The sequence below is a fragment of the Equus caballus genome, chromosome 14 (genome assembly GCF_041296265.1).
Source record: "Equus caballus isolate H_3958 breed thoroughbred chromosome 14, TB-T2T, whole genome shotgun sequence".
NCBI lineage: Eukaryota > Metazoa > Chordata > Mammalia > Perissodactyla > Equidae > Equus > Equus caballus.
This window is the reverse complement of record NC_091697.1, coordinates 78,203,575-78,227,033: the sequence shown is the minus strand read 5'-3', so window position 1 is coordinate 78,227,033 and position 23,459 is coordinate 78,203,575. Positions and strand designations below refer to the sequence as shown.

The 23,459-nt window shown below is 36.9% G+C and overlaps 1 long non-coding RNA gene across 1 annotated transcript; it reads right to left on the bottom strand.

The window, feature by feature from the left end:
* Window positions 1-791: 791 nt before the first annotated feature.
* LOC138917322 (uncharacterized) lies at window positions 792-5,046 on the bottom strand. The gene is made up of 2 exons (XR_011425149.1): window positions 4,694-5,046; window positions 792-2,055 (listed from the first exon to the last, which is right to left on the bottom strand). It is a non-coding gene; the product is annotated as an uncharacterized lncRNA (long non-coding RNA).
* Between the last annotated feature and the right edge of the window lie 18,413 nt (window positions 5,047-23,459).

Sequence of the window (23,459 nt, the reverse complement as noted above, 5' to 3'; positions counted from 1 at the left end):
GAGATCATAGGAGGCCATGGATGTAGTCCATACAGGTCAGCCTCCCAGAGTAGACAACAAAATGGTGAAGACTGAAGAGTGGATATAGAGAAAATATCTGAAGATATCTGACACAGATACATAGAAACAAATCTTAAGAATATATGTAAGATTTTTATGAAAAATCTGTAATTTTCTAAACAGAGACCTATACCACGTTTATGGATAAGTAGATTCAATATTCTGAAAATGTCAATTTCCCACAAATTAATCCATAAATTTAAAGCAATTTTTAAAAATAATGAGAGTATTTCATGAAACTTTTAAAGCTGATTCTAAAATGTATGAAGAAAAACCAAGCCAAACCAACAAACAAGACAATTTTGAAGAAGAACAAGGTACAGGGCACTTAACCTAGAATCTCAGGCTAATTATAAACCTATGATAATTAAGACATTACCGTAGTCAGAGCAGGAAGCCCCCAATAACCCACACGTATAAGGAAACCTTACAACAACGGTCACGTTATAGATCAGTGAGTAAAAGATGAATGTTAATAAATGATGCTGAGAAAACTGGTTATCCATACAGGGATAAAAAAATTTTGACTTCCCACCTCACATAATACACAAAAATCAATTTCAGGTGAACTAAAGACCTAAATGTGTAAAAAAAAAGTAAATATTTATAAGTAAATATAGGAAAATATCCTTAAGATCTTTGCATAAGGGGGAATTTTTTAAACAAGATGCAAAAAGTATTATGCTCTTTATAGGAAAAATTCTGAAATAAGGTGCAAAAGGCATAAAACATAAAGGAAAATATTTATATATTTGGTTACATTAAAATTAAGAACTTCTAAAAAAATTAAGAACTTCTGTTCAATAATAGACATGATAAAGAGAATTTAAAAAATCACAAATTAGGCAAAGGTTTGTAATACAAATACTGACAAAGAACTACTATACAGAATATAGAAAGAACTACAAAACAACAGGAAAAGATATATAACCTACTAGAAAAATGGGTACATAACTTGAACAGGAACTTCACAAATGAGGAAACTCAATGGCTAATACAAATAAGAAAAGATGCTCAATTTCATTAGTAATCAGGGAAACGCAAATTTAAACAGCAAATCTGACAATACCAACTATTAGTTAACATTAGTAGAAGTGCTAGTTGGCACAATTTCTTTAGAAAAATTGTTTAGCAATACCTAGTAGAGTTGATTACACTCATACTCTACTCTCAAGGAATTCTACTCCTGGGTAAATGCCCTAGAAAAATTCTTGCGTATGTGTACAAAGAATCATGTATAATAACATTCTTGGCAATTTGGTTTATAATATACAAAAACTGGAGATAACTAAGATATCTATTACAGTAGTGTGGATAAATAAATTGTGATATATTCAAACGATGGAATACCATACAAAATGAAAATAGACACTTAGCAGCATGAGTGAATCTCACAAATTATTTTTGAGTGACAGAAGCAAGTAAAAACTGAACATACATAATATGATTCCATTATATAGAGTTCAAAAATAGACAAAAATAAACAATTTGTCATTAGGGATGCATACATAGGTTGTGTAAATATAAAACACAGCAAGAGAATGATTTGATAAAAGTAAATATGACTGTTACCTCTCGGGAAAAGGAAAGGGATATGTTCAGGTGAAGGCACACAGGAGCTTCCAAGTATTGACAATGTTTTATTTTGTAACCTGAACAGTAGATACTCAATGTTCACTTGATAATTTTTCTTTAACTTATGTGTTTACATTTTATACATGTATACTCATGTATATATGACATATTTCACAATTTTAAAAAAGAATGTGGGGCCCAGCCCTGTGGCGCAGCAGTTAAGTTTGCACATTCTGCTTCGACGGTCCGGGGTTCGCCAGTTCCGATTCCAGGTGTGGACCTACTCACTACTTGTCAAGCCATGTTGTGGTAGGCGTCCCACATATAAAGTAGAGGAAGATGGGCACGGATGTCAGCTCAGGGCCAGTCTTCCTCAGCAAAAAGAGAAGGATTGGTGGCAGATGTTAGCTCAGGGCTAATCTTCCTCAAAAAAAAAATGAAAACCATATATTCTTGCTTTGTTAAAATAGATTTACATATGATATTATACTATCAGCCCACTTCAATAAATACAATCAAACTCATTTATTAAATTTACAAAAAAAGATAAGAGAAAAACAAATGTATTTAATTTAAATATGTATATTATGTGTATATTACCTATAAAGGAAAATATTGGTAAATTCAACTACAATAAAATTAAAATAAATTATATCTTAAAATATAGGTAAACTTTTATCTATATTATATATTATGTATATTATTTCTATATTTTTATACTTAGGAATAATATATAAAATTAATCAGCATTTACTACATAGCTCAACTGTGATTAGTTTGCATATACAATATATACTATTCACGCATTATTTCTGATTCCCCAGCAACCTAAAGGTTACACGTCACTATCCTCAATTTTTAAATAAAGACACTGAAACTCTGATGAGGTAACCAACTTGCCCCCAAATAACCCAGTCATTTAGGGGTAGGGCCAGCAAATACCAATAGAGACATTTGAATTGATGTCCCATCTGACCCAAGACTAGAATGTGTTTCATTATATTATGGAATGGTCTTGTTCTCTTCCCTGTAGTCTTTGGGCATTCTTCTTTGATATGTGTTATCTGAAGGAGCTTTATGACTTCCTGGGAAGAAATGATACCAAAGCTATGGACTCTGGAATAAGTCATTTATTCTAAAATTCAGTTTCTCAATGTTCAACATGAAGGGTCTAACAATAGTTCCTTTAAATACCTAAAGTCTGTGGTATTGAACCACGAACATATAAAATTGGCATTCACTTCTAGATTAGTGGTGTTCCTTTTCTGAATAAGGGTAGGAAACTGGTAACTAGGTTAGACTGGAAGATAAGAAAATCATAAATACAAGCCAAGTTCTCACAGCAGAAGGCCATTTTTTCTAACACTTGTTTGGTATGATAACCTCTCTCTAAATCCAGGTATTTGTGAGATCCCAGGATAAATTTATCTAAATTATATAATATGTTTGACAAAATGTCTTATTTCCAAACTCAATTCAGAATTATTTGATCATGCTAAAAGTGCAATACCTAGTAAGTTGTTTTTATGGTCCAGGTATAATTAATGATATGGAATGATTTCTGCTTAGTATATCAGTTGCTAAAATCTAAATGGTAAATCAAAAGTGTGCTTTAAAAAATTATTTTCTTGGGCCGGCCTGGTGGCGCAGTGGTTAAGTTTGCACGTTCCACTACAGTGGCCCGGGGTTCGCCGGTTTGGATCCCTTGTGCAGATATGGCACCGCTTGGCAAGCCATGCTGTGGTAGGCGTCCCACATATACAGTAGAGGAAGATGGGCATGGATGTTAGCTCAGGGCCAGTCTTCCTCAGCAAAAGGAGGAGGATTGACAGCAGTTAGCTCAGGGCTGATCTTCCTCAAAAAAAAAAAAAATTATTTTCTTAAGAATTAAAAAAAATTATTCTTGTCACTTGTTTAAACTCAATTTGTTGAAAAAGAAAGGCTTACTAAGTAAGCACTGGCATACTTTAACATCGGCGCTCCCTCTGCATGAACGGATTTCAAATCAGTTTAATGCAAATTAATCGTTCTACTGATACTATCTTTGATATGCTCTATAGGAAATGCAGCTTTGATCTTATGGATGCCTGAGCATTGTATATAAAACAGATGCAATTAGAAATAATTACAGCAACACTGAATGAATGATCCCATTAAAGAATCTGTTATTTTAAAATATTTTAATCTCCTATTACTCACTGATAATTTTAACAGGTATATACAGTTCTCCAGTGGTTCTCAAGGAGGGCTAATTTTGCCCCCCAGGGGACATTTGGCAATGTCTGGAGACATGTTTATTTGTCGCACTGGTGTGTGGGGGTGGGTGCTACCAGCATTTAGTGGGTAGAGAAGCTGGGATACTTCTAAACAGCTTACAACACACAGGCCAGTCCCCCACAACAAAGAATCATCTGGCCCCAAACTGTCAATACAACCCCAGTGCCGAGATTGAGAAATCATCCTCTAGCAGAAGCTAAAGATACTTCCCAACAGCTTTAATGGACTTACTAAAAGTTTTGTCTCTCAAAGTTTAGGATATTAAAAAAGATAAAATAGAAACTATATATTTTGTATATATACACACACATGTGTATATAGATATATTCACACTGCATACACATGTATGAAATGTGCTTATAAAGTAATGAGACTACTTTGTTCACATGTGAAATTAATTGCTAACATTTAGATGATGGTTTACTGCTTATATAAAATACTTTCTCGACATTCTCTCCCAGGCAATATTTTCTACACCCATAGCCTCAACTTTCATCTCTATGATTATGACTTTCAAATATTTGTCTCTAGGCCAGATTTCAATGTGTTACTACATCCTGCTGATTTTCAGTCCTCAGTATTTCTTCCATCACTGCCTCTGCCCTCACTACCACTGCATTAGTTTGGCCTCATCTTTGTTTGCCTGGATTACTACATGACTCAACTGTCCAAGATTATACCATCCCATGGCTATAAAATAAGAAAAATCTTTTAATTTGTGCATATATTATAACAGCTTCAACGCTGATTAATTCCCAGAAATGGGCTCTCATCAAGTTACCTGCCAGCTGCTTCTGAGAGTTCCCAGGGTTCTGCCGTGTGGTCTCCTGAGCAGGTCCACAGGGTTCTTGTGCCCACTAAGGCTTGAAGGCTGTACCATCTTCTGTAAGATCACACTGCTCAGCTGGGCATGACTTTCTGCAGACGGTTACCAGCACCCTGGTCTCAAAGAGGAGAATGTGTGCGTCTCTTTCTGAAGCATGAGACAAGCCCTTCCTGAATTCCCCACAGTATTACTGAGTCCACACTGTAACTTTTCGCAAAACTTCACTGCCTGCTTAGGTATAATAGAAAAAATGTAGAATGAGGTAGTGACTTACAACCTACACAGGCCTAGACTCGTGCAAAGATCCCAGACAGAGATCTCATTCCCAGCCAATTCTCACCTGGCCAGGGGTGACTTTCCCTCTGGAAATGCCCCAGGAATCTCCATGCCTTGGAGTCCATTCCAAACATGTTCTGGTACCATAAACAGGAGGAAGTTTTCTCTTAACTGAGCATGAGATTTGCTAGTTTCTGTTCTCGGTACAACAGAAGAAGTTAAATTCTTTGCAGACAAAAACTTCACCAACCCTCTAATAGGGATATGATCCAGCTCCCAAAGATAGTCACATCAGAATACATTGGCCAATGTCAGTTTATTTCCTAAAGTCTGGATAATTCAATCTTAAAATAATCTCTCATGGGATCAATAACCCAGTGAAAGCTGGGCTGCACCAAGCTTACTCTAGTTCAGTTTCAGTTTCTCCTCATGAAGCTTTTAAAATCTTGGTGTCAATCTCAAAGAGAACCACCTTGTTGTGACAGAGGTGACTTTCTAACTAATCTCCTTCCTCCAGTCTGGCTTCCTTGAGTCCACACCTTTGCTGCTGTGAGTGTCCCATCAGAAATGCAAATCTGAAAAGTCACGTCTTTACTAAAGCTCTACAGTGGTTCCACATAGACTTCATGACTCCCCTCTTGCCTATTTCTCCAGCTCCATCACTTCTCTTTTTCCCACCTATACCACATGCTCAAGTCCAAATATTCAGGACTACTACAAAACCCTGAACATGGATTCTCCCTCACGTCTCTGCCTTTGCTGTTGTCTAGTCCAGGAATGCCTTTCACCCCATTATGAGAGGGCCATATCTTAGTCATCCACCAAGATACAACTCGGTTGCCACCTCCTCTGTGAATCCTTTCTTTGCCCCATCCCCAAGCCTGGATTAGGAACACCTTCCCTCTGGTCTGGAGCATATCGTACTTATACATGGCACATCTCTTATCACACTGTACTAAACTGGTTTGTCTCTTCCATGAGACATGGGAGCTCTCTAAAAGCAGAGGAAATGTTGTTGCCCTCTATACTCTCAGGTACCTGACCTAGGACCTGCAATATACTAATTCCTCAGTTCAGTTTAACGACTATTGACTCAATATTTTCATTCGATCCTTTTAACAACCCTGAGAAGCTAATATTATTTCCAACAGTGCTGTTTGAAAACAGTGAATCTCATTTAAGACTAAGATTAAAACAACCCTGAAAATTATGGTTATAGAATAGAATGTAAAGTTCATGAATCATGACAATGTAGAGATAATATAATTAACAAAAGAGGAGAGGAGAAAGGGGTGAAAAAGTGGGATGTGTGTAACATGTTGATTTTCTCTGTTATAGCCGAGGTTATAAAGTTAGGTTTTAAAGCTAACAGATCAAGTAGTAAGTGTACAACCACATTTCAAGATACAAAAGTAAACATTAGAAAATACAGAAAAATAATGCAGTTAAACTCAAATTTTAGAGGGTAGGAAGTGGGAAAAAAGGGGATATTACTCATGGTGGGGAAATATACATAAAATAAAGAGAAATAGAGAATTAAGTATATTATATAAGGTTATGGTAAATTTCAGCTTAAAAACAACCTAGAATGCAAGTTTTTTTACATTTTCCCAAAGAAACACACAGGTATAAAATACAAAATACACCTATAAAAATATACAGACCATGTACAGGAAAAGATAAAAACTAGGAAACATAAGAAGGGGTATCTATCATATCAACAAATTTACCTATGGAAATACATCACTCTCAGAAGGATTATGAAACAAAATCTAATTATACACCATACGTGAGAGATATACTTAACACGAAGTACCTAGAAAAGCTGAGAATTAAAAAGTAAAGAAGCAAGCCACAAATTGAAACAAACATAAATAACTCATACTGAGAAAATACTTACTACAAAATATTAAGAAAAAGACTAAGGAAAACAATAGAAAGATGGGCAAGAAACTTGACTGGACACATCAAAGAGCACATCTTTTCATAAACACATGAAAAGGTACTCTAACTCATTGTTAATCAGGAAAATACAAATTAAAGCCTCTATAAACCCACCAGAATGGCTATAATATTAAAAAGACTAAAAATACCAGGTGTTGGTGAGGAAATAGAGAAATGAGAACTCCCACACACTGCTGGTGGGGGTATAAATTGGTAGAACCACTTTGGAAAACAATTTGGTATTATGCCATAAAGTTGAAGAAGGCATTCTTTATGATGGAGCAACTCAACTTCCAGATGTATACTCCCCAGAATGTGTGCATATGTGTACCAGCAGACATGTATAAGAACGTTCATTGACCGGAAAACAAGAAACAATTAAAGGTTTGTCAAAGGTAATGATGTATTCATACAATGTGAAACAATACAATACAAATAAGTGAATTATAGTGTAAGCAATGACACAGATAAATCTCACAAATATAATGTTGAGCTAAAGAGAAAAGACTCCACACTATATGATTCCATTTATATAAACTTCAAAACAAGCAAAACTAAACTCTAATGTAAACAGATACATGCTTATGTGGTAAAATAATAAAAAGAACAAGGAAGTAACTACATAATATTTCCTGTAAACATCAGGAAAGGACTACACCTAAGGAGAGAAAGGAAGGTGTGGCTGGGAATGGGCATGGAAGTAGGGGTGCTTCTTGACCTGCCTGGTGATTACGTGATGTTCATATTGTAATAATTCATTGAACTGCGTATTTATGTTTTTATGCAATTTTCTATATATGTGTTTCATTTAACAATAAAAAAACTTTAAAAAATTAAAATATAACAGATTGTAAAAACTTCCCCTGAATTTTCTTCACAGTCTTTGAAAGATGTTCATGAATTTTTACTGTAAGAATGTCTTTATTTTAGAAGTCTTTCAAAAACTAAAAATGTAAAAGAGATTATAATGATAAAAATCTATTAAATACATTATATCTGTGCATGAAAACTTTATCTAATCACTCACTTAGCAAATTCACTCCTCCCAAAGGCCATTAGGGCTAACACTCTTTCTCACAATGCTACTATATCTTTTCTGTGAGATAATTTATGCTTTATTCGTTCAAAGTCAACTTTTTAATTTTAAACAATAAAAAATCCATGGGTCATAAAAAGGGTGTATTCTAAGATGAGAAAAAAATTGCTCTGAGTCTGGTGGCATTACTTCAGAGTTTAATAAAGAGTTTAAAACATCTAATTTTAAAAACTTCTAATATTCATTTGATATTAACTATTTCTAAAGTCAAATATAAAAATCGAAAAGCAAAGCATTTATCATTGACTTTCCAATAGCCATTATGTAGATAGGTGTCAAGAAAAGATTATTATATTATAATATTATATTAATTTTGTCCCCCAGGGGATATTTGGCAAGGTCTGGAGACATTTTTGGTTGTTACAATGAAGTGGTGGGTGGTACTGATGGCATCTGGTGGGTAAAGCCCAGGGATGTTGTTAAACATCCTACAATGTGCAGGACAGTCCCCCTACAACAAAGAATTATCTGGCCCCAAATGTCAATGCTAAGGTTGAAAAACTCTGGAATAAGTGAATCAAGAGAGGAGTTACAACATATTGTTAGGTAAAAAGGTAGATTACAAAAGACTAAATTTAATGTGATTCCATTTTTTTAAAAAAAAAGTCTGTGTGTGTATGTATAAACATGCATACATATATACATATATGCACAAAAACGTTAACAATGGTTAGCCTCAATGATGAAATCATGGATGAATTTTATTCCTTTTTGCTTTGTTTTATTTCGTATATGTGTAATTTCTCATATTTTCTATCTTTAATTACATAACTTGAACAATAAGAAAAAAAACAAAGTTTGGTTTCTACCAAAGAAAGAACATTGGCTTTGGCATCAGAAAGAATGGGGTTTGAACACTGGTTGTCTCTTACTAAGATATGACCATTTTTAACTTTCTGATTCTGTTTCCTCGGTAAAATGGGAAATTGTTATCTCACACGCTTGCTCCTTTTCTTCTGTTTAGTTTAAATACAACTACACACATGTGCATGCAATAGAAAAGATAAAATGAGTAAGAGTTTGTTTTACTGATATCTTTAATATTTGAGGGAAAGTATATTTATTTAGAGGATAAGAAGGTAGATGAAGATGTGTGAAGATTCTAAAAGGAATTTCTAGGCATTTTCAGAAGTTAGCCTCCCATTTGCACCTATTTCACTTATAAACTTTGACTTAACAATGAATTCCTTTTTTTCCATTCAAAATACACTCATTGAGTACCTATAATGCACAGGCATTGTGCTAAGCAAAGGGAAAACAAACGAAAAAAGACAAAAAAAGACTCAGTCTCTATCCTCAAGGAAGTCTAATTAATGAGTGGAGAACAGCACAACTAGTCATAATACTATGTAATAAAAACGATCATAGACATGTTCATAGGATATTCTGGGAACAAAGAGGAGGAACAGTTAACTAGGATACTAGTATTACCAGCGTAGTATAGTACTATGCTTATGCTATCCTCATGATTAGATCTCTTTTGGTTCAGAAATAAAACAGACTGATAAAGTAATTTTCTAGCCATAAACAGGGAAGAAGACGCAAAAGTAACAGACATGAATGTGTAGAAGGTGCGTAAAGTAGAATTACAGTGCTGAGAGCAACAATACGCAAAGTAAAAAATAAGGTATGTACACAATCTCCCTTAAAGCAGGAAAGTAGGTGGTGAAGTGAAGTTGAGTGAGCCTCTGTCCTGTTCGCATCAGATGGCTCTGAAATGCCTGGCTGGCATTGGGGGTGGAGGAATAGGAGATTGAAAGGCTCCTGGGTGGGAAGAAAAGGAATCAGTGTACAGCAAACAATTTATCTGTTGGATTGGGATAGAATTCTTATAAATAAAGTGTGCTTATATTCAATAATTGCAACTATTTAAAGTGATAGTGTTACTTTATTGTACTACCAGGAAGTAGTTAAAGAATAAGCATTTTCTAGAGGTAAAGAGATATTTGGGATACTAGGAATCAGCATGCTAAATAAGGATATAACTGCTTCATAAAGTGCAAATCTTCAGTTTGTAGATTAGAGAATGGAGCTGAAGGACAGACGGTTGCAAAAGAAGTCAACACTAACTGAAGAATACAGTGAAGGGTGTCGCAGAGTAAAAGTTGGAATTGAATATGCATTCTTGGTTTGATAGAGAACTTCTCAAGTAAGTTAGTTGTTTATATTTGATTTAGAAGGCAATGAGAAACATAGATATGATACTGTTTTCTTCAAATTTTCAAAAATACCTGTTTTGATCAAACAGAAGATAGGAAGAACTCGAATAGTGCTTATTATAAGGAAAGACTATTAGGACCAAAATTAGCTGCCAGCTTCATTGCCCTACTATGGGGAGGTGAGGGAGATAAGAGAAAGGGAAGATTAGATCATATTCAGTAAATTCCCGCTGTGGTGTCAGCATATATTCTTTCCGTCTTGAGTCCTCACACACGCTATTCCCTAAGGCTGCAACTGTTAGAGTCCGACATTTCTCGTCATCTTTCAGGTCTCAGCTGAAATAGTTCTTCCTCAGGACAGCCTCCCCTTTTGCCTCTTCCCCAGCTCCACCTTGTCCCCATAGGAATCTTCCTGTTAGATACTCTCAACGTTGTAATCAAATAATGGGTTTTGTGGTTAATTAAAATAGTCTATCTCCTCTTCCACACTCTAACCAACCTTCTCATCCTCAAATAAGCTTCAGAAGTGGGGGTCACCCTGCCAGTCTTCCTCACCTAGGGGTGAGCGTTCATCTCCAGCGCCGTGCAGTCTTGATACACAGCATGCAATCAATAAGCATTTATTGAATGAATGAGCGAATGAATGAGCGAATGAATGGGCTTCTGTGTTAAGTGGTTAACAATACCAGTCCCAAAGGAAGCACTCGACAAATAGCACTTATTGTTGTTCACATCATTCTCTCATGTAATTCTCCCAAACCCGAGAAGTATTACACGCGGCCTTGCGGTCTGGAAAACTAAGGAAAGTTAAGCAAGCTCACTAAGGCCAGGCCTGGGAGCCAGCCGCGCCCGCTTGCCCGTGCGAGTTCTCGGTGACCCCGGGCGGCCCAGAGCTCGCCCGCCGGCCCACCCCTAGTGAAGCTCGTTTCCGTGGGAGGGCAGCGCCGAGGGCGGGACGAGGACGACCGAGGGCCGGCGCAGGCGGCGCGGGAAACGCGGGAGACCGCACCAGCCCGGCAGGCGGTGGTCCCGCGCCTCGAGGGAAGCCGCTCCGCCTGAAGGCCGCACCCCGGCGGGGAGACTCGGGTTTGCACTCCCCGGAACGCACGAGGCTCCGCCTCCTTGAGGACCGGGAGCGAGCGGCAGAGCCGGGACCCCGCTCCGCACTCCCGCCAGGCGCCGGCTCCCCGTGGCCGCTCTAGGACGCTGGAGGCGCGTCCTCTCGGTGGCAGGGGCTGGGCGACCCCGCGGGGAGCCGGCCTCCTTTGGGCCGGGCCTGGCCGGGTCCCGGGCAAGTTCAGGCCCGGGGTTATCCCGGAGCGTGCGAGCCTGGGCAGGAGCGGAGGGAGGGTGAGGAGTCGGGGACGCTCGCCCGGCTCCGGAACATGTGATTCGTAAAAGTCTCGGAGAACGACGTGGCCAATTTTTGCCAAAAACTCTACCCTCCTTTGCTGCGTGCCAAAAAGAAAAGAAACTACCATTAATTCTTAGTTTGTGTTTATTATTTTCAAATGATTGCCTTTGTGTTTCCTTAGGTTTGTTTCTAATTCTTGCTATAGAAGCCTTGGTGTGGTGGAAGCAGAGGAAAGGAGCCCCCAGCTGCAATTTCCTAAGCACTGGGCGGAGTATGGGACCAGGGCTGCTCGGACCAGGGCTGCTTTTTGCCTCCATGCAGAGCTAACAGCCTTTGAAAAAGGATCAGACGTTTGCTCTTCCACCTATGCTGTAGTCAACTCAGCTAATTAATTGAGAAATTGTAAGTGCACAGCGACTAAGGAGAGGGGAAATAAAGTTACGCCAATAGAACCACAAATACTAAAAATGAGCAGATCTTAGAGCCCAAAGCGCTGAGTGTGAGACAGATGCCATTTGAAACTTGAGTTACTCGGTATGAGGTAAATGGAAATGACAAGGGAAAATGAACTAATGTGTATTTTTAAATGTACAATTATCAACTAAAGAAAAACTTTCATGACTAGGTTTATTGAGGTGACATGCGATAATTCTTAAATGTTCTGCAATTGGATGAGTTTCTGCATTATGAAGGTAATTTACAGGGTTGTAGCAAGATGGTGAAGCATGATATGCTTATTCTTCATTCAAAAAGCTTTCGTTAGTTCTCCAGTTCTTTAAAAAGAAGCCTAATTCCACTTATTTTCATAGGTGTACTCTGATAAATATCAATACCAAAATCAAATGTTTCTTTGTGTTTAGATGGGTATAGGTAGAAACATTCTTGCATGGGTCAGCAAAGAGGTATGGATAATTTAATTAAACAAGAAAAAAAAGTAAAGTTGATGTGCCTGACTAGTTAAGAACCTGAAGGAATTCAGTTTTAGTTGGAAAATCTTAGAGCTATTTCAGAATACTTATTAATGAGCTTATTATATTATCCATTTTAGGAATCTGTCTTGGCAATCTTTTATTCTTAGTGGTTCCCTCTAATAACTTCATTTTATTGCTGTGTGCATAATAATATTCTTTAGTATATCCAAGAGAGTTTTTGATGTTGGAATATGCAATGACTCAAGTTTCGCTCTAACAGCTTGAAAGAGTGATAATGAGGCGCTCTCCTTTTTCCATTTATACTCCCCTTCCAGGCATGTAATTTCATTTAAAAGTTGATATTATTCTTCTAGATTTTCTGTTCAATAATGAAATGCAAAGCAATGATTGTTCCCCTAAGAACAACTTTAAGTTTTCTGAGAACTGTGATAAGGACTTTGCAGCAAACTCTAAGGTATCATTTGGGAATTTAATACAATATGTTTCAAAGCCAGATAAAAGGGAAGGTTCTAAACTAAAATATGTGGATGAAAATCTATAATCTGGCACTAAATCAGTAGAGATATAGTGGGTGGCAAATAGAATTGCAGGAAGAAAGTGAAGATTTCTGGTTGCCTAGAGCATTAGTAGGGCTCAACTCCAGCTCAGCATTGTAGGAATTACTTAGACGACAAAGAAGGAACAAAGGTGTTTGAGGGTGAGAAGCTCAAGAAGAAGAAAATACTAAAACTAATAGTAACAGTAACATTTATGGAGCATTTATTAAATGCCAGGCACCAGGATAAACATTTTGTGTGCATTAGGCCAGGTACTCCTCACAACAACGCTATGAAGTTGGTGCTGTTATTATCCTCATTTTACAAATGAGAGAATTAATACTTAGTTAAGTAATCTTTCCAGGGCCACATAGCTGGGAAATTGTGGAGCAGGTTCTCAAACTTAGGTTTGTCTGAATTTTAGAGCTATACACAGATTTTTATATCAGCTTTGTTATTTTTTACTTTAAAAGATCTTATCCTCCCTACCATTTTGTCATTCTGCATGGTCTGGTCATCCTTCTTTCCTCTCTGAATCACTCTGTTCTGAATCGAGTTACCTTACTGGCAAGGCAGCATAGATACTGGTTAAGTGAGTCTTGCATTAGATCACCTGGATTTAAATCACAATACGTATACTAACAAGTTGTGAGACTATAAATCACTTCTTTTTTTTACATCTATAAATTGGGATAAGATTAGTGCATACCCAACAGAGATTTTATAAGACTTAAATGAGACAATCTGTGTAAAAGTACTTGGCACACATCTGAGCACATAATAAGTACTTAGTTTATATTATTTTTATTGGGATCCCATAGGGCATATGATAACATTCTCTAACAAGAGCCTACGAGGAAGCAGAGGCCCAGCAGGTAGGAGAAGGAAGTGAAACATTTACCTAGCCCCCTTTGGACCTTATGAGTAGTTCACTTAGGATTGGGGAAGAGGAGATGAAGTAAAAGCTTATCAGTGAAAAAAGGCAACCTGTAACTGCTATAGGAAAAGTAATTACTGTGTATTTTATACCATTGGTGATGGACTAAATAACAAAGACTTTTTTCTAAAGTGAGACATTCATCACCGCCGCTAATAGGCAGCAAAAGCTCAGGCTCACTCTGCAAGGAACGGATTTATACAGAATGCTTTTTTCAATCAATCAAAACTTGTGTACTAAAGTTTCTGGGCCTTCTTACATAGATAATATTGATGGTCATTATTGATGCATTGTGGTTTGAAGCCTAGTATATAAACATCCAGATTCAGAAGACAGATTTACATGGATGTGTTTAGTGAGAGTTTATTTTTGAAAGGATTCACAAAAGGATTTCTTTAAATATGTTATTTGTAAACTTTTTTGGCATTTGGATTCTACTGTGAATCAAAAGAGTGCTATTAAAATAGCAGTAGCTGATGTTTATTGAATTCTGACCATTCTATACTTTTTATACATATTAATGTATTTATTTTCAAGACAATCCTTTGAAGTTGTTTGTATTATCCTTATGTGACAGATGAGGAAACTGAAGTACACAGGTTATGTGACCTGAGTAAGATCAACCAGCTAGAAGGTGACTGAGCTATGACTTAACCCAGGCAGGATGGCTCCAGAGCCAGAGCTTTGACTGAACCATTCTCCCCAGAAAAGTTTGTCTTATTACATAGAATTTTCCATACCATTTTAGGGGACACGGACTCCCCAAAGTCCAATTATAAACTCCATGATGAAACCTACTGCAAATAGTGGATACCTCTAATGTATTTAAATATATATATGTGGATTCCAAAAACATAACTTATAAACAATCTTTTAGGAAAAATTTAATTATAGAAAGGTTCTAATGTTTTGAAGTGGAAAACACCATACAGAATCCCCACACTGTCTGTCCCCTTTTAGTAAACTGTAAGCAGTCCTTCTGTAGCTGCTTGTAGGAGAATTCTGTGGTGGTGATTAGCATCCATCCCTTCTTTTGAGAACTGCTTTTGTCCACTTAAATGATGTGATTCCAGCAGAAGCTACCATACGTCAAGCTCTAAGGTTATTTGAGTCTAGCTTGGACTTGATATATTTCCTTTAATGGCATGTTATCATCCTTGACATTGCCTATTGCAAGCATCATGCCACTACAGCTTTAATGTTTGGTATAATACTTCTAAATACATCTACTACATTCATTTCTCTATTTTATTTTTCTATTTTGTTTTGTTTTCATTTGTGTCAAATCTTGAAAGATTGTGTTTATATTAAAAATATTATTGAACTGACATCATGAGTGTGAATCAATGCTTTGGCATATGTATTAGTTTGCTAGTTCTGCTATAACCAACACCACAGTTTGGGTGGCTTAAAAAACAGAAACTTATTTTCTCAGTTCTGGAGGCTAGAAGTCCAGGATCAAGCTGTTGGCAGCTCTGATTTCTTCTGAGGCCTCTCTCCTTGGCTTGTAGATTGCTGCCTTCTTGCTGTGTCATCACATGGTCTTTCCTCTGTGGGTATGCCTGCTTGGTGACTCTTTGTGTGTCCAAATTTCCTCTTACAGATTGGATTAGGGTCCATCTTAATGGCCTCATTTTAATGTAATCACCTCTTTAAAGGGCCTATCTCTAAATACAGTCATATTCTGAGGTACTAGACTTCAACATATGGATTTTACAGAGACGCAGTCGAGCCCATAATAGTGTAGCCTTTGGGTTTTTGCATACTGTAATACCAAGTTTCTATTCTTTCCAGAGCTTCTTTCTAAAGCTTGCTTAAGAAATATTACACTTAACTTTATATATTGGACTCCAGGGTTCCTGATTATTATTTAGAATTCTGTGAATTTTCATTATTTAGAACTCTGTGAATTTTCAATGTACCCAGAAAAAGGTGTCTGAATCCTCACATGCCAGCAGATTGGTTGATAGTTCAAGAGAAAAAGAGCTGAGTTCAGACCTCTTTTCCTAAAGTGTCACTACTTCTTTTAGAGATAGGTTGCAATAAACTTATTTTTATTTTTAATTTTTTAATAGATTTTGTTTCTGTTAACTTTTTTAAATTGTCCTTTATTCAAGAGTGTTTTATCACTACAGATATTTCCATAAATATAATACTGTGCTTCTTGAGAGCAGAAATACTTTTATGTGTAAGGATTCATACAGCACAAAAACCTGGGACACACTATGTAATCAATCATTGTTGGATGGGTAGAATTACATTCACAATTTTTTTGTTAAAATTATGTTAACTTATAATAGAATCTATTATTTTACAATGCTAATGTCATTTTAGAGATACCTCTAAATAAATAAATATATAAATAAAGATATCCTGAGTTCCTTCCCTCCTCTCCATCCCAGTGATACCATGGTAGCCCACACCAACTACCATCACTTCTTCCAAGGCCCCTTCAGCAGTGCCCTGATTGTTTCCCCTCTTGCTCTCCTACAATTTATTCTCCATGTAGCAGCACAAATGGTCTTTTTCCAAAATGTAAAATTGATCATGTTACTCATCTGCTTAAAACTCTCTGTTGGCTTCTCATTGCAGTTAGAGTAAAATGTAGAGTCTTGCTCTTACCCGTAAAGCACTGCTCAATCCCCAGCTTATCTACCTGCCTCCTTTCCCCTTGACTCATTATGCTCTCGTCACGCGGGTCCTCTTTCTATTCCTGGGATACTCCAAATCATTCTCATCTCAGGGCCTTTATGTGGGCTTTCATATATAATTGTTGTCTAGTACATCTGCTTCCATGTCTTCCTATGGCTGGCTCCTTTTTTTTCTTCAAGTCTCATTTCAAGCGTCACCTTCTCAAGAGGCCTTCTCAGACGCCTTATCCAATATTAGCAAGGAACCTCCCTGCACCTAGCAACACACACTCTTTCTCGTATTACTTTGTTTCATTGTCTACATAGAATTTAGCAAATCTGCAATGGTCTTATTTACTGAATTGTTTATTATCTCTTCCCCCACTGAAATAAAAGGTTTACTGCTGACATATATTAGCAATGTAATAAAGTGCTACTTGGTAAATTAATAAACATACAATGCAATATAGATTTCAAGGTATTTATTTAAAATTGAAAATCCCACAAAGCTATAGCGATCAAAACAGTATGATACTGGCATAAAAACAGAAACATAGGCAAATGTCACAGAATAGAGAGCCCAGAAATAAACTCCTGCATATATGGTCAACTACTATTTGACAAGGGAGCCAAGAACACTCAGTAGGGAAAGGATAGTCTCTTCAACAAACGATCTTGAGAAAAGTGGATAACCACGTGCAGAAAAATGAAATTGGACCCCTGTCTTATACCACTCACAAACATTAAAAAGACTTAAATGGATTACAGACTTAAACATAAGACCTGATACAGTGAAACTCCTAGAAGAAAACATAGGGAAGAAGCTCCTTGACATTGGTCTGGGCAATGATTTTTTTGGATATGATGACAAAAGCACAAACAACAAAAGCAAAAATCAACAAGTGAAACTACATCAAACTAAAAAGCTTCTGCACAGCAAAGAAACAATCAAAAAAAATGCATAGGCAACCTACAAAATGGGAGAAAATATTTGCAAGCCATATGTTAGATAAGGGGTTAATATCCAAAATATATAAGGAACTCATACAACTCAATTTAAAAAAATAATCCAATTAAAAATATTGGCAGAGGAACTAAATAGACATTTTTCCATAGAAGACATCCAAATAGCCACATCACTCATCATCAGGGAATGCAAATCAAAACCACAATGAGATATCACCTCACAACTGTTAGAATGGCTGTCATCAAGAAGACAAGAGATAAGTGTCCGTGAGGGTGTGGAGATAGAAGAATCCTTACACGCTGTTGGTGGGAGTGTAAATTGGTTCAGCCACTATGGAAACAGGATGGAGGTTCCTCAAAAAATTAAAAATAGAACTACCATATGATCCCACTTCTGGGTATATATCCAAAGGAAATGAAATCACTTTCCTTTTTTTTTTTTTTCTGACAAAGATTAGCCCTGAGCTAACTACTGCCAATCCTGCTCTTTTTGCTGAGGAAGACTGGCCCTGAGCTAACATCTGTGCCCATCTTCCTCTACTTTATTCGTGGGACGCCTGCCACAGCATGGCTTGTCATGCTGTGCCATGTCTGCACCCGGGATCCAAACCTGCGAACCCTGGGCTGCTGAAGCAGAATGTGGGAACTTATCCGCTGCGCCACCGGGCTGGCCCTTGAAATCACTATCTTGAAGAGATATCTTCTTCCCCATGTTCATTGAAGCATTATTTACAATACTGAAATAATCTAAATGTCTGTCAATGGATGAATGGATAAAGAAGATGTACTATATATAAATACAATGGGATATTATTCAGCCATGAGAAGGAAGGAAATCCTGCCCTTTGCAATGACATGGATGAACCTTGAGGGCACTATGCTCAGTGAAATAAGTCAGACAGAGAAAGACAAATACTGTGTGATATCACTTATATGTGGAATGTAAAAAAGCCGAACTCACAAAAACAGAGAGTGGAATGGTGGTTACCAGAGGCTGTGGGGTTGGGAGAATTGGGGATATGTTGCTTAAGGGTAGAATCTTGGAACTAGTAGATAAACAAGTCCTAGAGATCTAATGCACAGCATAGTAATTATAGACAACAATAGTGTATCATAAACCACAAAGTTGCTATGAGACTGGATCTTGATTGTTCCCAGCACAAAGAAATTATGTGGCAGGATAGAAGTATTAGCTAATGCTGCAGTGGTAATCATACTGTGGTATATAAATATATCAAGTCAACACACTGTACATCTTAAAACTAACACAATGCTGTATGTCAATTATATCTCAATAAAAATAAATTTTAGAAATACCATCAAATTCAATTTGAAAGCAATTCTTTCTGTGTCATGAAACATAACAATTCTTGGGAAAAAACAATGAAATTGTAATTTTGGTAGTGGGGGGCCTGGGGAAGGGATAGGCAGGACATAATTTCTATCACTCTTATTTGGAGAAGGTCTCTCAGGTTAATACTTTCTTTCTTTTTTTTTTTTTTAAAGATTTTTTCATTCTTCCTTCTTCTCCCAAAGCCCCCCAGTACATAGTTATGTATTTTTAGTTGTGGGTCTTTCTAGTTGTGGCATGTGGGATGCCGCCTCAGCATGGCCTGATGAGCCGTGCCATGTCCGTGCCCAGGATTCGAACTGGTAAAACCCTAGGTCACTGAAGCAGAGCACATGAACTTAACCACTCGGCCATGGGGCTGGCCCCTAATACTTTCTGATGAATTAAAAATTTTAAATATAAAGAGTTTAAGGTCCTTCATTTTGATCACTCAATTTCTTCTCAGTGACAATCATGCTGTTACAAAGCAGACTGAGTTTCAAGTGGGAACAAACTCAATTTTTTTCCTTGAAAATGCCCCTAGAAATAAAAAAAAAAAACCTACATTTAGTTTCCTATGATATTCTAGATATCCTATAGAATGAATGACATGAAATAGATAATGTAAAATTATAATCTCAATTTATTTCTTTTTAACTTAGAATTGGAAATGCAACCAAACACAAACTAGTGAGATAAATGTTTCGTCTGCTCTCCTGTGAGGCTTTTGTATGAATCCAAATGATAAATTACGGTTATAAACTTCATGCCAGCACAAACAGATTGTCTCAGACAAATGAATGGTTCTGTCGATAGCTTCTCCTTCTCAGTTAAGCTAATAGACCAGCACAGTACACATCAGTGTGAAAAGAAAACTTCTCTTTGTTCAAAAAGCAGGAAAAAAGTGCTGTTAAAGGTGCTAAAACAGAAGACTTTTTTCCTTTCTTCTTCAGCCTCTCTTTCTCACTTGTGAGGAGGTTTTTTTTGCTACAAAGTAAAGAGAATCTTTAATTTTAAATTATTAGCATGAATTTTACCATTCTTCTTTCTATTATGTAATACCAATGTTAAATGCAAATATAAGAGCATCTAACTTGCATGTGGAACCACCAAAATTACAGAATTCACATTATGTAGCTTATATATGAATATGTGTGTCGTTCTTACCAGAACCGTGGAAAACACACAAAACGAACTCAACTTCTTGATGTGAAATCCTATCAACCCTCTCTAGCTTTGGCTTACTAATGAGTAAGAAAGGACAAAAGGGGAAAGTAACTATATGATGGCCTGTCTTCCCCTTCCCTCCTATGTCATCATTTTAGTATAAGTAGTTGGCTAATACAGGAAGTAACACAAGTAAGAAAGAATATGATAGTGTTCCTTGGATGTTCATGTTTCTTAGACTGCCACTGCCTTCTCTCTGCATTCTAAGCAAGTTCTGGTTTGAAAGGAAAGCATGGCCTTTTGGTGTTATCAGTGCCTCTGTTTACTCAGCCATGGATGTAACACATTGACCTTATACTCACTTTGAACTCGCTGAACTCTCATGCATTCAGAGTCCACTGGAACGCTGTACTCCTGAGGCATCGGGAATACTAATGAGAACAGAGTGGCAGGGAACAGTAGACATGCATATTGTGCATATCTTCTCTGTTTACATGTATGCACCATTGTCCATTCAGACTTCACTTACAAAACACAAGTGAAAAGATAAAATTACCACGAATTTCAAAATGGCAACAGGAGATCATTAAACCAAGGACAGGGCCCTTCTGAGAGCAGGGCCCCTTCTGCGTTCTACCTGTGCTAGCACTGTACCTGTGATAACTTTGCTGAATGGGCCTACCTTTCCTTTTATATGTATGTATGGGGAAGCTCTGTGTACAGAAAACCTATTGTCTTAAAATTAACTCTTTTGGGGAATATTAAGGTTACATATTTTCCTGGACTCCTAGAATACCACTGCCCCGGACATTAATTTATTAAGGGCTCCTCACTTGGTCCTTAGCACTAATCTAGGCCTAGCAAAAGGGGCTGTATTTAAATTTAGCAAATCAAGGAAATGAAGTTACACTAAATGGTCTCCACAAAATCCAAAACCTTCTGATTTTAAAAGAAAATAATAATATAAGAGTAGATTTGGCAAAAGCTGAAACTGAATAGAAGAATTGCTATTTTGACAAAATAAATGAAATATACAACATAGAATTTTTCCATTTTTTTTTTAACTTTCTCTAACTGTATACTTAGACAAATATTTATTCACAGATCCACATAAGACATTATGCAGAGTTACAAAATATACCTTACCAGCCCTGCCCTCATTAGATAGAAGCTCCCTAGAGCTAAGCCATAATGTGAGCAATTTGGGATCTGTAAGACAATGCCATCCATCCATGGCACTTATTATTTGTTTCACAAATAATGTTCTCTCACATCATTTTATTCATTTCCTTCCTAGCATTTATCACAATCTGTAGAGGATCTTTTAATTTATATTCTTGCTTATTGTCTGTATCTCCCACTTGACTTCAGGGGAAGACCCCTGTCCCTGCAGCTCCCTGGTGTATCCTCAGAGCCTCTCATAGTGTTTGGCACATAATAATCATTCATATGCTCAACAAATATTCATTGAGTGAATAACCACCCAAGTTTGAAAGCAAAGATAGAGCACTATTATGTCTGGTATTATCCTTTTAAACATGTATGCTGTCTGCAGCCATAGGGACAGGTGTTACCTGTCCTATTCTTTATCACAGTAGTTCTCAAATCTGACTGTGTAACTCATATACATATTTTTTTTTTTCGTCAAAGCAATACAAGTAAAATGACTTCCCAAGATTTATAACATAAAGGAGCCCCCAGCCCTAACCACTGCTACTTTTCAGTTTCCATCACCAGCCCCATGGGGTTGAACTTTTCTCTCAAGACTGGTGTTTATCCTTCCTACCATGAAGCATGCTTACAATACCCTTTTTTGATTTTTCAGTATTAGAAATTATTTGCTGACTTCTTATGATGGAATAAGGACATTTAGTTTTCTCACGATCACTTCCACTTGGGAGTTTCCCTCGTCCTATTCCTAGTCTGATTTTTGGGTAAATCAATATTCAGTGCTTAGATAAGGATGATTACATAATTATTTTTTAAGGCTGAGTCACATGTATACTATGATTATATATATATTTTTAAAGATTTTATTTTTTTCCTTTTTTCTCCCCAAAGCCCCCCGGTGCATAGTTGTATATTCTTCGTTGTGGGTCCTTCTAGTTGTGGCATGTGGGACGCTGCCTCAGCGTGGCTTGATGAGCAGTGCCATGTCAGCACCCAGGATTCAAACCAACGAAACACTGGGCCACCTGCAGCGGAGCGTGTGAACTTGACCACTCAGCCACGGGGCCAGCCCCTATGGTTATATTTTTTAAGAGTAAAGTTTCTTTTTTCAATATAATTTTTTCCTGTGGGTAATAATTGCTTTATTTTTCCATTTGCTTCCTCTCTTATATTCCTACTCATTTCCAAATTGTGTTATAATGCTAATACATCTCTCCATGTAGTGAAGTACACTGATAATCTAATAAGTCCATTGTTTTTTTTCTTGGAGACATGAGTTCTGGAGACTTCCATTGTCCTGACTCAATCTGTACTGGCTGCTTTTTAGGCCTGTTGCACAGTTATCCTGGAAGTTTCCTTCACTGTCATCCTGGGTATTCCCTTTTCCTTTCTCTGGTGTTGATCCATGTCTTCATCTCTTTTTTAATCCCTTGTTTTGGTGGAAAACACCTTCAAGTACCTTCCTGAGAAAAGGTTCTATAGGAAGAAAACTTTTTGAAATCTTGTATATCTGAAAATACCTTTATTCTGCTCTTAAGACTTAATTGTTTGGGTTTATAGGGAATTCTAGGTCGTAAATAATCTCCCTTCAGAATTTAAAGATATTGCTCTATTTTTCTTTTAGCTTCCAGTATCATTGTTGAAAAGTCCAATGCCATTCTCTATTATCATGCCTGATCTTTTGTCTGCAATCTGTCTGTTATTCTATCTGAAGCATTTAGGGAAATTTTGATCTCTGCTGTTCTGATATTTCAAGATTAAGTGCCTTTCTGTGAGTCTTTTTCATTCATTTTGCAAGGCACTCACTAGATCCATTTCAATCTGGAAACACACTTCTTTCCGTTCTGAGAAAATGTCTCTGATAATTCCACCCCTCCCCCACATACCTCCTTTTCTCTTTTTGGAACTCTTGTAGGTTAAACATACAATCTCCCAGGTTGATCCTAAATTTTTATTTTCTCTCATATTTTTCAAGTTTATCTTTTTGTTCTTCTTTTGAGACTTCTCAACTTCTTTCTCTCATCTGCTATTGAATTTTAAAATTTGTTATTTTTTAATTTCCAAATGTTTACTTTTTTCCTCTGAATATTTCTTTAAAAAATAGCATCCTGTTTTCATTCATGGATATTCTATTCTTTCTTTAAGGATGTCATTCATAGTTCTGAAGTTTTCTTCTGCTTCTGCTTTGGTTATGTTCAACTCCCTCCCCCTACCTTTTTTCCTG